Source organism: Oncorhynchus gorbuscha, linkage group LG14 (genome assembly GCF_021184085.1).
Source record: "Oncorhynchus gorbuscha isolate QuinsamMale2020 ecotype Even-year linkage group LG14, OgorEven_v1.0, whole genome shotgun sequence".
Classification (NCBI taxonomy): Eukaryota; Metazoa; Chordata; class Actinopteri; order Salmoniformes; family Salmonidae; genus Oncorhynchus; species Oncorhynchus gorbuscha.
The window spans coordinates 82,819,048-82,828,211 of NC_060186.1; positions in this window are offsets into that span (position 1 = coordinate 82,819,048).

Here is a 9,164-nt window from a genome sequence, read left to right on the forward strand (position 1 = left end):
GGAATGGGAGAATAATGGGAGAGTAATGGAATGGGGGAGTAATGGAATGGGAGAGTAATGGGAGAGTAATGGAGTGGGAGAGTAATGGAATGGGAGAGTAATGGAATGGGAGAGTAATGGAATGGGGGAGTAATGGAATTGGAGAGTAATGGAATGGGGGAGTAATGGAATGGGGGAGTAATGGAATGGGAGAGTAATGGAATGGGAGAGTAATGGAATGGGAGAGGAATGGGGAGTAATGGAATGGGAGAGTAATGGAATGGGAGAGTAATGGAATGGGAGAGTAATGGAATGGGAGAGTAATGGGAGAGGAATGGGGGAGTAATGGAATGGGAGAGTAATGGAATGGGAGAGTAATGGAATGGGAGAGTAATGGAGTGGGAGAGTAATGGAATGGGAGAGTAATGGAATGGGAGAGGAATGGGGGAGTAATGGAATGGGAGAGTAATGGAATGGGAGAGTAATGGAATGGGAGAGTAATGGAATGGGAGAGTAATGGGAGAGGAATGGGGGAGTAATGGAATGGGAGAGTAATGGAATGGGAGAGTAATGGAATGGGAGAGTAATGGAATGGGAAAGTAAAGGAATGGGAGAGTACTGGTAGAGTAATGGAATGGGAGAGTAATGGAATGGGAGAGGAATGTAATGGGAGAGTAATGGAGTGGGAGAGGAATGGGAGAGTAATGGGAGAGTAATGGAATGGGAGAGTAATGGGAGAGGAATGGGGGAGTAATGGAATGGGAGAGTAATGGAATGGGAGAGTAATGGAATGGGAGAGTAATGAGAGAGGAATGGGGGAGTAATGGAATGGGAGAGTAATGGAATGGGAGAGTAATGGAATGGGAGAGTAATGGGAGAGGAATGGGGGAGTAATGGAATGGGAGAGTAATGGAATGGGAGAGTAATGGAATGGGAGAGTAATGGAATGGGAGAGTAATGGAATGGGAGAGTAATGGAATGGGAGAGTAATTGAGTGGGAGAGTAATGGAATGGGAGAGTAATGGGAGAGGAATGTGGGGAGTAATAGAATGGGAGAGTAATGGAATGGGAGAGTAATGGAATGGGAGAGTAATGGAATGGGAGAGTAATGGGGGAGTAATGGAATGGGAGAGTAATGGAATGGGAGAGTAATAGAATGGGAGAGTAATGGAATGGGAAAGTAAAGGAATGGGAGAGTACTGGCAGAGTAATGGAATGGGAAAGTAATGGAATGGGAGATGAATGGAATGGGAGAGTAATGGGAGAGTAATGGAGTGGGAGAGGAATGGGAGAGTAATGGGAGAGTAATGGAATGGGAGAGTAATGGGAGAGTAATGGAATGGGAGAGTAATGGAATGGGAGAGTAATGGAATGGGAGAGGAATGGGAGAGTAATGGGAGAGTAATGGAATGGGAGAGTAATGGAATGGGAGAGTAATGGGAGAGTAATGGAATGGGAGAGTAATGGGAGAGTAATGGAATGGGAGAGTAATGGAATGGGAGAGTAATGGGGGAGTAATGGAATGGGAGAATAATGGGAGAGTAATGGAATGGGGGAGTAATGGAATGGGAGAGTAATGGGAGAGTAATGGAGTGGGAGAGTAATGGGAGAGTAATGGAATGGGAGAGTAATGGAATGGGAGAGTAATGGAATGGGAGAGTAATGGAATTGGAGAGTAATGGAATGGGGGAGTAATGGAATGGGGGAGTAATGGAATGGGAGAGTAATGGAATGGGAGAGTAATGGAATGGGAGAGTAATGGAATGGGAGAGGAATGGGGGAGTAATGGAATGGGAGAGTAATGGAATGGGAGAGTAATGGAATGGGAGAGTAATGGAATGGGAGAGTAATGGGAGAGGAATGGGGGAGTAATGGAATGGGAGAGTAATGGAATGGGAGAGTAATGGAGTGGGAGAGTAATGGAATGGGAGAGTAATGGAATGGGAGAGGAATGGGGGAGTAATGGAATGGGAGAGTAATGGAATGGGAGAGTAATGGAATGGGAGAGTAATGGAATGGGAGAGTAATGGGAGAGGAATGGGGGAGTAATGGAATGGGAGAGTAATGGAATGGGAGAGTAATGGAATGGGAGAGTAATGGAATGGGAAAGTAAAGGAATGGGAGAGTACTGGTAGAGTAATGGAATGGGAGAGTAATGGAATGGGAGAGGAATGTAATGGAAGAGTAATGGAGTGGGAGAGGAATGGGAGAGTAATGGGAGAGTAATGGAATGGGAGAGTAATGGGAGAGTAATGGAATGGGAGAGTAATGGAATGGGAGAGTAATGGGAGAGTAATGGAATGGGAGAGTAATGGAATGGGAGAGTAATGGGAGAGTAATGGGAGAGTAATGGAATGGGAGAGTAATGGGAGAGTAATGGAATGGGAGAGTAATGGGGGAGTAATGGAATGGGAGAGTAATGGAATGGGGGAATAATGGAATGGGAGAGTAATGGAATGGGAGAGTAATGGAATGGGAGAGTATTGGAATGGGAGAGTAATGGAATGGGAGAGTAATGGAATGGGATAGTAATGGAATGGGAGAGTAATGGGAGAGTAATGGAATGGGAGAGTAATGGGAGAGTAATGGAATGGGAGAGTAATGGGGGAGTAATGGAATGGGAGAGTAATGGAATGGGGGAGTAATGGAATGGGAGAGTAATGGAATGGGAGAGTAATGGGATGGGGGAGTAATGGAATGGGAGAGTAATGGAATAGGAGAGTAATGGAATGGGAGAGTAATGGGAGAGGAATGGGAGAGGAATGGGAGAGTAATGGAATGGGAGAGTAATGGAATGGGAGAGTAATGGAATGGGAGAGTAATGGAGTGGGAGAGTAATGGAATGGGAGAGTAATGGAATGGGAGAGTAATGGAATGGGAGAGGAATGGGAGAGGAATGGGAGAGGAATGGGGGAGTAATGGAATGGGAGAGTAATGGGAGAGGAATGGGGGAGTAATTGAATGGGAGAGTAATGGAATGGGAGAGTAATGGAATGGGAGAGTAATGGGGGAGTAATGGAATGGGAGAGTAATGGGAGAGTAATGGAATGGGGGAGTAATGGAATGGGAGAGTAATGGAATGGGAGAGTAATGGGATGGGGGAGTAATGGAATGGGAGAGTAATGGAATGGGAGAGTAATGGAATGGGAGAGTAATGGGAGAGGAATGGGGGAGTAATGGAATGGGAGAGTAATGGAATGGGAGAGTAATGGAATGGGAGAGTAATGGAATGGGAGAGTAATGGAATGGGAGAGTAATGGAATGGGAGAGTAATGGAGTGGGAGAGTAATGGAATGGGAGAGTAATGGAATGGGAGAGGAATGGGAGAAGAATGGGGGAGTAATGGGAGAGGAATGGGGGAGTAATGGAATGGGAGAGTAATGGAATGGGAGAGTAATGGAATGAGAGAATAATGGAATGGGAGAGTAATGGAAGAGTAATGGAATGGAGAGTAATGGAATGGGAGAGTAATGGAATGGGAGAGTAATGGAGTGGGAGAGTAATGGAATGGGAGAGTAATGGAATGGGAGAGTATTGGAATGGGAGAGTAATGGGAGAGTAATGGGAGAGTAATGGAATGGGAGAGTAATGGAATGGGAGAGTAATGGAGTGGGAGAGTAATGGAATGGAAGAGTAATGGGAGAGTAATGGAATGGGAGAGTAATGGAATGGGAGAGTAATGGAATGGGAGAGTAATGGAATGGGAGAGTAATGGGATGGGAGAGTAATGGAATGGGAGAGTAATGGAGTGGGAGAGTAATGGAATGGGAGAGTAATGGAATGGGAGAGTAATGGGATGGGAGAGTAATGGGATGGGAGAGTAATGGAATGGGAGAGTAATGGAATGGGAGAGTAATGGAATGGGAGAGTAATGGAATGGGAGAGTAATGGAATGGGAGAGTAATGGGATGGGAGAGTAATGGAATGGGAGAACTATTTTTCTTGCAGTACAATGATACACCAAATGCTACTTTTGTCTCTGGAAAAAGGAGCGATGTGGTAAGATTGATATTTTTCAGTATCTCGAGCCAATCTGGGTGTCTTGTTCAGTGACTGATCTTTTTAACATAACAGCTGTCACTATTTCAAACCATGTAAAATATGACTCATTTAAGTCTTATCAGAAAACAATGGAATTTCTGATTCACTGCTTTCAATCTGAAAATGTTTGAATATTTAGGTAGTTTATAATGTTTTCTCCTGGTCGAGAGGTGCAACATGGAAAGAGCTTTTCAGATGGTTGATCACTGACGACTTGCAGAGCCCCACCTGTTTAGCTAAATATATATATATATATATTTATAGTACCAGTAAAATTTGGACACACCTACTCATACAAAGGTTTTTCTTTATTGTTACTATTTTCTACATTGTAGAATAATAGTGAAGACATCAAAACTATGAAATAACATATATGGAATCATGTCGTAACCAAAAAAAGTTAAATCAAAATATATTTTAGATTTTAGATTCTCTCAACCAGCTTCATGAGGTAGTCACCTGGAATGCATTTAATTAACAGGTGTGGAATTTATTTCCTTCTTAATGCATTTGAGCCAATCAGTTGTGTTGTGACACGGTAGGGGTGGTATACAGAAGATAGCCCTATTTGGTAAAAGACCAAGTCTGTATTAAGGCAAGAACAGTCCATCATTACTTTAAGACATGAAGGTCAGTCAATACGAATAATTTCAAGTACTGAAGTTTCTTCAGGTGCAGTCACAAAATAAATGCTTCTCAGAGTTCAAGTCACAGACAAATCTCAACATCATCTGTTCAGAGGAGACTGCGTGAATCAGGCCTTCATGGTCAAATTGCTGCAAAGAAAACACTACCAAAGGACACCAATAAGAAGAAGATACTTGCTTGGGTCAATAAACACGAGCAATGGACATTAGACCAAATGTGATATTTTTGGTTCCAACTGCCGTGTCTTTGTGAGACGCAGAGTAGGTGAATGGATGATCTCCGCATGTGTGGTTCCCACCGTGAAGCATGGAGGAGAGGTGTGTGATTCCCACCGTGAAGCATGGAGGAGGAGGTGTGATGGTGTGTTTTTTTCTTCTTCTGGTGACACTGTCAGTGATTTATTTAGAATTCAAGGCACTGCATTCTGCAGCGATACGCCATACCATCTGGTTTGAGCTTAGTGGGACTATCATTCGTTTTTCAACTGGACAATGACCCAACACAACTCCAGGCTGTGTAAGGGCTATTTGACCAAGAAGGACAGTGACCAAGAAGGACAGGAGTGCTGCATCAAATCACCTGGCCTTCACATTCACCTGGCCTCAACCCAATTGAGATGGTTTGGGATGAGATGGACCACAGAGTGAAGGAAAAACAGCCAACAAGTGCTCAGCATATGTGGGAATTCCTTCAAGACTGTTGGAAAAGCATTCCACATGAAGCTGGTTGAGAGAATGCCATGTCATCAAGGCAAAGGCAAAGGGTGACTACTTTGAATAATCTCAAATATAAAATATATTTGGATTTGTCACACACTTTTTTGGTTACTACATGATCCCATATGTGTTATTTCATAGTTTTGATGTTTTCAATATAATTATAAAAATAGTTTAAAAAATAACCAAAACCCCTTGAATGTGTCCAAACATGTTATTTTGTTATTAATACGTATCACATGTCAGTTTGCTAACAACGTAAACAAATAAATATTTGAGTTACAGTAATAAAACCGCATACAAACAACATTTTCCCAGAAAGACTGGTGCTCCACATTCCAGTTCAAGTGAGCCCAACAAGGTCCATAAATGTATTGTATGCTGCTGCATAAATCATGTAATATGCCAGGGAGATGTGTATACTGTAGCTAAGAACGTAGTACTCAGTGTATGTTGTGTAGTAAGCTGTTAGTAGCCCATGTGCCTCACCCTAATCATTTGGTCCCTACCCCCCTCATAACTTACTCTACTGTTCTGACTTGGTGGTGCACATGTAACCTATTACCTGTTTTAGAGAGATGTAATCATTAAATATTGTAAAAGCTTTCATTGTCTGCTTATACGCCCCCTTTATTCACCCTACTGTTCTGACTTAGTGGTGCACATGTAACCTATTACCTGTTTTAGAGATCATTGAATATTGTAAAAGCTTTCATTTTCAGCGTATATGCCCCCTTTATTTATCCTACGGTTCTGACTTGGTGTACAGGGAGAATACTGTAATGACCCATGTTCTGAATTCTGTCACTGTACATTTAAAAAGTGCAAATACCAAATAGTTACATTGACTACGTCCGCCATCGCTCATTAACCTGTTAATCCTACCCCCTACTTTTTCGAACATTCTGTTAAAAATCGCGCAACATTTCAGCGCCCTGCTACTCATGCCAGGAATATAGTATATGCATATGATTAGTATGTGTGGATAGAAAACACTCAGACGTTTATAAAACTGGTTAAATCACGGCAGTGACTATAACAGAACGTGCGTTTCATCGAAAAGTGCAGGAAAATCTGATCACTGAAAATGGAAATATATATCCATGCGCGACTTGAACCCATTGATAAAGGTGAACCACATTTAATGGGGCTGAGGTTGCAATACCTACAGCTTCCACACGTTGTCTAGAGTCTTGTCATTTGCCTAGGCTTTGTTTCTTGGTCAAACAGACGCAAGGCAACGCATTTCGGTTGAGAATTACCCGGACATTATTTCCAGACAGACAGCTGATGAATATACTTCGCCTCGTGATCAATTTGATCGCTTATTAACGTTTACTAATACCTAACGTTGAATAACAAAAGTATTTCGAAGTGTTTTGTGAAAGTTTATCGTCTACTTTTTTAATTAAAAAAAATGACGTTACGTTAAAAGACGCTATTTTTTTCCGTTTATCACACAGTCTTCATAGATCGATATCTAGGCTATATATGGACCGATTTAATCGAAAAAAAGACCCAATAGTGATTATCGGACATCTAGGAGTGCCAACATAGAAGATGGTCAAAGGTAATGAATATTTTATATTTTATTTGTGCGGTTTGTGTAGCGACGACTATGCTAATTATTTTGTTTACGTCCCCTGCGGGTCTTTTGGGGTGTTACATGCTATCAGATAATAGCTTCTCATGCTTTCGCCGAAAAGCATTTTAAAAATCTGACTTGTTGCCTGGATTCACAACGAGTGTAGCTTTAATTCAATACCCTGCTTGTGTATTTTAATGAATGTTTGAGTTTTAACTAGTACTATTAGCATTTAGCGTAGCGCATTTGCATTTCCAGATGTCTAGATGGGACGCCTGCGTGCCAGGTAGGAGCAAGAGGTTAATGTCTCAATCGAAATTACGGATTGACTCTAATCCGCTCGTCGTTCCCTTACGCCATAGTTTGTACATCTCCATTGTCAGTAGAAACCATATTTGTTTAAGCAAGTAAGCCATATCAGCCATGTTTTTTTTTAAAGGGAGTAAATGAGGTTGAATGAACTGTTTCGCTGCCAGACAAGGCTCTGCTGATAACCAGGTGTAGCAGTGGTAAGGATTCACTCCATGGTGAATGAACTGTTTCGCTGCCAGACAAGGCTCTGCTGATAACCAGGTGTAGCAGTGGTAAGGATTCACTCCATGGTGAATGAACTGTTTCGCTGCCAGACAAGGCTCTGCTGATAACCAGGTGTAGCAGTGGTAAGGATTCACTCCATGGTGAATGAACTGTTTCGCTGCCAGACAAGGCTCTGCTGATAACCAGGTGTAGCAGTGGTAAGGATTCACTCCATGGTGAATGAACTGTTTCGCTGCCAGACAAGGCTCTGCTGATAACCAGGTGTAGCAGTGGTAAGGATTCACTCCATGGTGAATGAACTGTTTCGCTGCCAGACAAGGCTCTGCTGATAACCAGGTGTAGCAGTGGTAAGGATTCACTCCATGGTGAATGAACTGTTTCGCTGCCAGACAAGGCTCTGCTGATAACCAGGTGTAGCAGTGGTAAGGATTCCCTCCATGGTGAATGAACTGTTTCGCTGCCAGACAAGGCTCTGCTGATAACCAGGTGTAGCAGTGGTAAGGATTCCCTCCATGGTGAATGAACTGTTTCGCTGCCAGACAAGGCTCTGCTGATAACCAGGTGTAGCAGTGGTAAGGATTCCCTCCATGGTGAATGAACTGTTTCGCTGCCAGACAAGGCTCTGCTGATAACCAGGTGTAGCAGTGGTAAGGATTCCCTCCATGGTGAATGAACTGTTTCGCTGCCAGACAAGGCTCTGCTGATAACCAGGTGTAGCGGTGGTAAGGATTCACTCCATGGTGCTGAAAAGAAAGCTCTGCTGTTGGGACCAGTTTGTGGTCACCGTTTGTCACCGTTAAAGTCCAATTCATGTATTGTTGTGTTGTGTAGTGGCTTTGCTGGCATCAAAACACATAATAAAAATAAAATTAAAATAGTTTTCCCCACCAAGATTTACATTCTAAAATCGGCACTTTGATTGACGCATTTTAAGAAATGTTTTTCTTGTGATTTATTATGTATGATCACCAAGTTGAGAGTGAAGAGAAGCCTAAGGTCTATTTGACTAGAGAAGTTGACTAAAATAGCCTATCGAATTTAGAAAATTATAATTAATCAAATACAATTACATCAAATTACATCAGCCGATGTCACAAAGTGCTGATGCTAAAACCCCAAACAAATAAATATTAAGTGTTTTTTTCTCTACACCCCTGTGAAAAAAAAGTTGTCCCACTTCTCTGCCTGACATACAAGGAAGCTGCCATTAAGCTACAGTGTCGGCTCCTCCCCCATCAGTGTCGGCTCCTCCCCCATCAGTGTCGGCTCCTCCCCCATCAGTGTCGGCTCCTCCCCCATCAGTGTCGGCTCCTCCCCCATCAGTGTCGGCCCCTCCCCATCCGGCTCCTCCCCCATCCCCCTCCCCCATCAGTGTCGGCTCCTCCCCCATCAGTGTCGGCTCCTCCCCCATCAGTGTCGGCTCCTCCCCCATCAGTGTCCCCCATCAGTGTCGGCTCCTCCCCCATCCGTGTCGATTCCTCCCCCATCCGTGTCGGCTCCTCCCCCATCCGTGTCGGCTCCTCCCCCATCCGTGTCGGCTCCGTGTCGGCTCCTCCCCCATCCGTGCCTCCTCCCCCATCAGTGTTGGCCCCCCCCATCAGTGTTGACCCCTCCCCATCCGTGCCGGCCCCTCCCCCATCCGTGCCGGCCCCTCCCCA